This window comes from Chiloscyllium plagiosum, chromosome 4 (genome assembly GCF_004010195.1).
Source record: "Chiloscyllium plagiosum isolate BGI_BamShark_2017 chromosome 4, ASM401019v2, whole genome shotgun sequence".
NCBI classification, from domain to species: Eukaryota; Metazoa; Chordata; class Chondrichthyes; order Orectolobiformes; family Hemiscylliidae; genus Chiloscyllium; species Chiloscyllium plagiosum.
In genome coordinates, this window is record NC_057713.1 from 3,821,304 (window position 1) to 3,829,657 (window position 8,354).

General features: G+C 48.1%; 1 protein-coding gene across 2 annotated transcripts in view; it reads right to left on the reverse strand.

Moving 5' to 3' along the window:
* Window positions 1-8,354, reverse strand: part of LOC122548816 (zinc finger protein 521-like) — a 282,012-nt gene that overhangs the window by 104,733 nt on the left and 168,925 nt on the right. The gene's annotated exons all lie outside the window — the stretch shown is intronic.

An 8,354-nucleotide genomic window follows, 5' to 3' on the forward strand; every position in this document is an offset into this window, starting at 1 on the left:
GGGAACGGTGGTGAGGTGAGGGGATGGGGAGGGTGGAGAGGTGAGGGGATGGGGGAAGGTGGCGAGGTGAGGGGACAGAGGTGGGGGGATGGGATGAGGATGGGGAGCGTGAGGATCACAGCTGCTGCTTTTTGGTTTGAGTAAATCTTTCCAGCCCATAAACCAACTCGCAGGAGGGAGTCACTCAAAACCATGCCACCCAGCTGACAGCGATTCTTTAACAGGAAACGTGTCGATTACCAGGGCATCTTCCATCGTACCCATCATTGTTTTAGCAGGTGAAGTCCGAGTGAGTCAGCGACCCTGGAGAAAAGGCAGCTGGCCATCAGGAGCTGGGAGATAGCTCTGGAAGACCGATACCAGGACATGTTTGAAGGGAATTTAACGCAGCCTCCTGACGGCTTCACCTCACCAGTTACTGGCTTTTTATCTGGTGAGTGTAGAGTCTCCGAGGAGGATGGCGCCAGTGCTGCACTGGCACAGATCTCTCGATGAGGTGTGCGACCCAATCACGGCATGTCTCCCCACAAACGTGGCTGAGGGATTGAGGTCAAGTGAAATTCACAAAACCAAGCCAGTCATATTTTTTGTTGTCTACAGATCTCAAGGGCTACGGACAGAGGCAGGGAGATAAAATAACGGCTCAGCCTTCACTGAAGGAGGGACTGAATGGCCTCCCCATAGTTCTCATATGGCACTCAAAGAAGTTCTCTCAGTTTGCAAGTTATTAAAAAAAAAGTGACCAGTTGCTGCCAGTGGTGGGATCTTGCTCTGTACAAAATGTCTGCCAGGCCTGCCTACAAAACAGCAGTTATTGCATCGCGAGGTGTGCAGCAAAGTCACATGGTCGGTGAGGCATTTCTGAGGGACAGTCAGGTACAGGAGGAAGGAAATCCTGACCTTTCACTCTCTCTCAGAATGATCACTTAACATCAAACCCATTCGAGAGCCTGCTGCATGAGATCTCTCCTTTCGTACACTGCTACAACTGGATTTCTATAGCGCCTTTCAAGCCCAAGTGCTTCATGATCAGTGAAGTGAGCTCACCATTGTCAGGTAGGGTTGTGCGGTGGGTAATTTATGCACAGCAAACTCCCACTGGCCAGCAATGGCAGTAATCTGTTTCCGTTGTGGTTGTTCAGATGTAAATATTCGTACCTGGACAGAGGGACAAGTACACTTCTTTGATCAAGGGACCACGTCTCCAATCTAACACCCAGCTGAGGAAGCAGGCGTGACTGTGGTTTAACACTACTGCTGGCCTCAGCACAAGAGATTACAGTTAGACTGACTCAGCCGTTTCCCTCCCCTTAGCCCTGCACAACTCCCCTGATGTCCAACGATTTCTCCAATTCCTCTTTTGCATCAGCCTCCTCTCAAGCAGCACCTTCCAGATCACAACAACTTGCTGCTGAAAGAATTCTTCCCTCGTGTCACCATTTGCTGACTGAGTTTAAACTCTGCTCACTGAAGCTTGAATCCAGAAATGAACACTTATCCCTTTGCACTATCGGAGATGCTGAACATCTCCACCCAACTCTTGAACACTAACTATCTGCATCAACTATTTCCATTTGCAATGTTCAAATGAGTGCCAGGGAATGACCATCTCCAATTCCCCCACTATCAATATCATTGACCAGAAACTCAACTCGACTGTCCATATAAAGTCAGAAGTGTGTGCAATTCTGGTCTCCTTCCTATCAGAAAGATGTTGTGTTCAGAAAAGATTTACAAGGAGGTTGCCAGGGTTGGAAGATTTCAGCTATAGGGAGAGGCTGAACAGGCTGGGGCTGTTTTCCCTGGAGCGTCGGAGGCTGAGGGGTGACCTTATAGAGGTTTATAAAATTATGAAGTGCATGGATATGATAAATAGACAAAGTCTTTAATAGGAAGGGTTTGAAGGGATATGGGCCAGGTGCTGGCAGGTGGGACTAGATTGGGTTGGGATATCTGGTCAGCATGGACAGGTTGGACCGAAGGGTCTGTTTCCATGCTGTACATCTCTATGACTTTATGACTCTAAGTCACACGACAGTTTCAAGGTTTACTTTCAAGTGTCTCCACATCATTGATGTCATATAAATGTAGTGGCTACAAGAGCACACCACAGGCTAGGAATACTGCAGTGAGTAACTCACCTTGCAACTACTCAAAGCCTGTCCACCATCTACAAGGCACGAGTCAGGATTGTGATGGAATACTCTGCATTTGTGCTGGCTAGCTCCAACAACACTCATGAAACTTGACACCATCCAGGACAAAGCAGCCCCCACTTGAGTGGCCTTACATCCACAAGCATCCGCTCCCTCCACCACCGAAGTTCTGTAGCAGCAGTGTGTACTGTAGCAGCAGTGTGTACTGTAGCAGCAGTGTGTACCATCTACAAGATGCACTGCAGAAATTTACCAAAGATCCTCAGACAGCACCTTCCAAACCCACAACCACTTCCATCTAGAAGGACAAGGGCAACAGTTACATGGGAACCCCACCCCCTGCAAGTTCCCCTCCAAGCCCCTCACCATCCTGACTTGGAAATACATCACCGTTCCTTCAGTGTCGCTGGGTCAGAATCCCGGAAACTCCCTCCCTCAGAGAATTGTCTAACTATAGGACATGGAGCGGTTCAAGAAGGCAACTCTCTACCACCTTCTCAAGGGGCATCTAGGGACGGGCAATAAATGCTGGGCCCAGCTAGTGATACCCATGTCCCATGAGTGAATTAAGAAGTTGCAGTCGTGCATTTTAATGCATTTACAGACTTGTACTTCCTGCATCTGACAGGTTACCAGCATCCTTCCCAAAATGCAAAGTCATGCGAGCAACTCCTGCAGGAATGAAGAAATTGACTGAGATTCTAGCTGGCTGTTTCCCTGCTTGCTGAGATATTCTTCAAAATGTCAATCACCAACAGTTTACTGAGACAATGTTCTTACACTGGGAAGAAAGAGGGCTGTTTTTTATGTATACACGGGGCTGTATTCACTTCAAAGTTGTGCTGAACTTGGCAGTGGGGGCTGCTGAGAGAGAGTAAGCGTACCTTGTCTTACACTCTCTTATGGCTCAGGGCATTGAGCAGTCTGGAAGTTCAAACTCTCTCTGATTATTTAGCTCGGGTCTCTTCAGAACGATTCCTCAGTGTCATTTCCAAAACAAAACAGCAAACTGCAGGTACCTTGCCCTGACAAAACCACAACCATAGCCTGAAGATCTTAATCCATCAAAACTCGTTTATAAACTGACACAACACTGTAAAATCCAATGGTTTTCTGATTTACTGTTGTGTGGACAGGTCTCAGCTCCTGCAGCTAACTGACCTCTCACACAGTATACATTTTTCATGCACTTTTCAATAATACAGAAATCATATAATAAGGACTTCTCATTGTGGGATACACTTGTGGCCCTCAGTACAGTTGTCAGAAACAGAATTGTGTCATGGGGTTAACCTCCTTCTCCCTTATAGCATCCGTACTGGGTATCACAAATATCATTTCAGAATTCTAATTCTGCCTAATTAAACCTGCTTCATCTGATGCATTAGTTAGAAAGACTGTAGAAAGCCCCATCGGATACCTCCCTAAGTCCCAGCTTTTGTATGCTATCGCATCCATACTATTTGATGCTCCAGGCTTCCATCTCAGGCACACATAAGAGAGATGTCTCAGTTGTTGAATATAATCTGGTCCACGCTTATCAAAAATCGTCACACACTCCTTTTGTCCCGGGTCTAATTATGTGCCGAGTTTTTAATACGTGTTTTGTGGAAGGGTTTGATGAGCTTTAGCAGAAATGGTGGCCTTTCTCTCTCCAGCAGAATACCGACTCTGACTGTGTGGGTGTGGGGACATCAAGAGTTACTGGTAGGGGGGGGGTGATCTCCTGAGTTGAACTGAGTGAGGACCCACAGGACTTCTCATTGCATCTGGGAAAGATCAGGGTTTACACTCCCCTCTCACTGCAATCCCTCCCTCAGGGAGATAAACGCTGGCCAAATTTACAACATCGTACATTTCTGCAGCACCACCGAAATGGCTAAATGTTCCAAACAGCAATTGTCAGAGTTGACACTGTGCGACATAGGGAGACATTAGGACAAAGGATGGGTGAAGTTTTTGAAGGATACAGAGGCAGAGAGGTCTTTGCCATTGTTGGTGGTTCCTCAGTTTGAAGCTGTTACCTCCTCAGGGTTCGGAGTTTCTCACGAGGGTCTTTGTGAAGGGGGAAGAAAGGAAGGAGTCTCAGAGTCCAGTCAGCTGAAGGTGGTGGGGGCAATTGAAATCAGGAGAGGGGCAAGAGGCCAGAACTGGAGGGGCACAGAGATCTCCAGAGGGGTCAAGGAGATTGCTGAGGTAGGGAGGGTCGAAACTTTGGAGGGATTAGAAACGAGAATGAGAGTTTTAAAGCGGGGGTGTCCTCAGACCAGGAACAATGAACAAAGGGTATTGTTCCGAAGATAATGAGGTGCTGGTATTGGACTGGGGTGGACAGGGTCAGAAATCACACAACATCAGGTTATAGTCCACTTCACCTGACGAAGGGGCGATGTTCCGAAAGCTTGTGATTTCAAATAAACTTGTTGGTTTATAACCTGGTGTCGTGTGACTTCTGATATGGTCCAAGTCAGGGACTGGAACAAGTCATGCCGGTCTTACCAGTGACACCTACGTCTCAGTAAAGGCTAAAGAGAACCAAACCCTACCCCAACCAGGTTTTCCTTCAGTTACCTGGCCTCTTTACCCTGGACACTGTGCAAGTATCTTGGAACGTTCAATAGGGGACTCAGTAACTGGTTGAAAAGGCAAAGCAGGAACAGGATGATCAGCCATGATCCTATTGAATGTCAGAGCAGACTCGAAGGGCCGAATGGCCTCCTCCTGCTCCCAGTTTTCATGTTTCTGAAGGATAAACTGCAGGGCTCTGGGACAAGAATTGGGGAATCAATGGATGGCTCTGTCAACCATAGGCATACTGGGCTGAATGGCCTCAGTTGATGCCTGAATGCAGATGTTTCATGAGGAAGGTTATGTCTTTTTTTGGAATCAGGTACTCCAGGTTCTTGTGTACAGAGTGGCTGACTAAATAACAACATTACTGCCAGTTTCTGTGGGGCTGTGTCCTGGTCTCCACACCTTCTTCCCAGTGTTATACATTCACCCTGCTATTGTTCAGTAACTGTTCCTCATCTCACTCTCACCAGGGACACAACTATTTTTGATTAAATTAACTTATTCATGAGCCTCATGTCCGTATTCCACTCGCACTATCGTCAACACAATCATTATTTATCTACTTTTAAATCAGGCATGCTCCGAGTTCATAATGTAGCCACTGATAGCCACCGTGAGCAATCAGACAGTGCTGAGGGTGAGGCTTGCAAGCATGTTTTCACCAGACAGGGCAGACAGCAGGATATATAGAAACAACCATCCGCATTACTGTCCTTCATTCATTCCACACAATCGTACAGAGCTCTACAACAGTTCCACGAACACTCAGGTAGCTGCTGGGGTAAGCACTGATCAACTGTAATGGCATCACAGCATTGCCACACTGCACCCAACTCCAGGAAGCCAGCCCTAACTTCTCTCCACACTTCTGCATCAAGGGTTGATGAGGAAAATTGAGGTAGGAGCATCGTGGGGCTGACCTGCAATGACATCAATGGTCAGGGGCATGTGGGCGAAGCCGGTATCGTCACCGTCTCTGAGCCAGAAGACGAGATGGGCCGAAGAGCCTCTTCTGTGCTGTATGACTGGACAGCCAGGGAAGGTGTGCTCAGTCAAGGACATCAAGGCATGTGCAATGACCATGTGTAAGACAGGGACTCAAGTACATGGGGTGGCATGGTGGCTCAGTGATTAACACTGCTGCCTCACAGCCCCAAGGGCCCAGGTTCGATTCCAGCCTCAGGCGACTTCTGTGTGGAGTCTGTACATTCTTCCCATGTCTGTGTGGGTTTCCTCCCACAATCCAAAGATGTGCAGGTCAGGTGAACTGGCCATGCTAAATTGCCCATAGTGTTCAGGAATGTGTAGGTTAGGTGCATTAGTTGGGTGTAGATTTCGGGTAGGGTGAATAGGTCTGGGTGAGTTACTCTTCAGAGGGACAGTGTGGACTTATTGGGCCGAAGGGCTTGTTTCCGTACTTAGGGAACCTATTCTATGGGTGGCACAGTGGTTAGCACTGCTGCCTCACAGCGCCAGAGAGCCGGGTTCAATTCCCGCCTCAGGCGACTGACTGTGTGGAGTTTGCACATTCTCCCCATGTCTGCGTGGGTTTCCTCCGGGTGCTCCGGTTTCCTCCCACAATCCAAAGATGTGCAGGTTAGGTGAATTGGCCCGTAGTGTTAGGTGAAGGGGTAAATGTAGGGGAATGGGTCTGGGTGGGTTGCGCTTCGGCAGGTCGGTATGGACTTGTTGGGCTGAAGGGCCTGTTTCCACACCATAAGTAATCTAATCTAATTACATGCACCTAATGAATACTCAGTCTTGAGTTGCTAGCTCTGTTCCTAGTCTGTCCCATTTAGCACAGTGATTGTTTCACACAACACAATGAAGGTTATTCTCTATGTGAAAGTGCGACTTCATCTCCACAAGGACAGTGCCGTGGTCTCTCTTAACAATACGGTCATGGACAAAAGCATCTGCAGTCGGCAGATTGGGAAGGATGAGGTCAAATATGTTTTTCTCTCCCTTTTGGTTTCCTCACCACCTGCCGCAGACCGAGTTTAGCAGCTATGTCTTTTACGACCTGACCAGCTCGATCAGTAGTACTGCTGCCGAGCCACTCTTGGTGGTGGACAGTGAAATCCTCATTATACCCCACTCCGCCCTTGCCACCCTCAATGGCTCCTCCAAATGTTGCTCAACATGGAGGAGTACCGACTCATCAGCCGAGGGAGGATGGCACATGGTAATCAGCAGGAGGCGACCTTGCCCACGTTTAATCTGAGGCCATGAGACGTCATGGGGTCCAAAGTCAATGTTGGGGACTCGCAGGACAACTCCCTCCCAACTGTACACCACTGTGCTGGATATGTCCTGCTGCTAGAGGAATGTGCCCATGAATTCTTTCCTGTCATTTGTCTCTGTTTCAACAATAATGGAGGTTAAAGTTGTCCTTACACTCTCCCAGTCTGGATCCATTCTGGGGTGGCATCAAGGTTGAGAAATGCCACTTAGAACTGAGGCAGCGCCAATTCTGAATTTGAAGCAAACTGTAGGAAGTGCCTTCCAAGTGGGTGACTTTACGACATTCTCATTGTGTTGACAACGCTGGGGAATTCCCTCTCTTTGTCTTTTGTTCCTGAGTGACCCACAGCCTGTTCAGGTACTCAAGGTATTCCGTGGTTCGAAAGAACTTCGTTTATTCACAATCCTTTTGCGATATCTGACTGACAGGTTTGTGGACAGCTAACTCCCTCGCTAGTTCCCAGCAGGTCTCATTAATGCGGTTATGTGATGATTCAGTCGTAATCAGAGCTGTGGATCTGCACAGCACAAATGATCACGTTTCTCCTTTCTGTGAAAGGACAACTCCGCTCAGCACGCATTTAAAATCCGATCTGCATACGACCATTCAACACTCACTCCCAACACCCCTGGAGACAAACTGTCTTACACATAGGGGCTGCTCTCTCATTACAGAGAGACAACTGGTGGTGGTTTAGCCTGAGGGTCACCTCACCTCAGGCCAGAGGAGAGGTTGAGAAGGAGAGGAATTGAACCCACAATGCTGGCATTACTGTGTATCATTCCAGCTTTGGGCGACTGTCTGTGTGCAGTTTACACATTCTCCTCGTGTCTGCGTGGGTTTCTTCCCACAGTCCAAAGATGTGCAGGTCAAGTGAATTGGCCACGCTAAATTGCCCACAGTGTTAGGTGCATTAGTCAGAGGGAAATGGCTCTGAGTTGGTTACTCTTCAGAGGGTCGGTGTGGACCTGTTGGGCCGAAGGGCCTGTTTCCATACTGTAGGGAATCTAATCTAATCTATCACAAACCAGCTGTGCAACCAACTCAGATTCTTCCGGAAGACAATCTGAATCCAGTGAATTGCGGTCAGGTGAATACCTCTCCTGATGTAAGGCATCCATAACAAATTTGCTTGATGAACCTTACCCTGTAATTTAGACTTCAGTTTGAGGTTTTGATGAGGGAAGTGTACGAGATAGGAACTGTAAAGTTCCACACTCGGACAAAAGCGCAATGCCGCTGGGCAAGAGAAAAATATTTCCCTCAGTTACTTTACTTTTCCCTCCCTTCCTTCTCACATTTGAACCCTCACCCCTCCTCACCCTCACCCCTCCTCACCCTCACTCCTCCTCACCCCTCATCCTCACCCCTCCTCATCC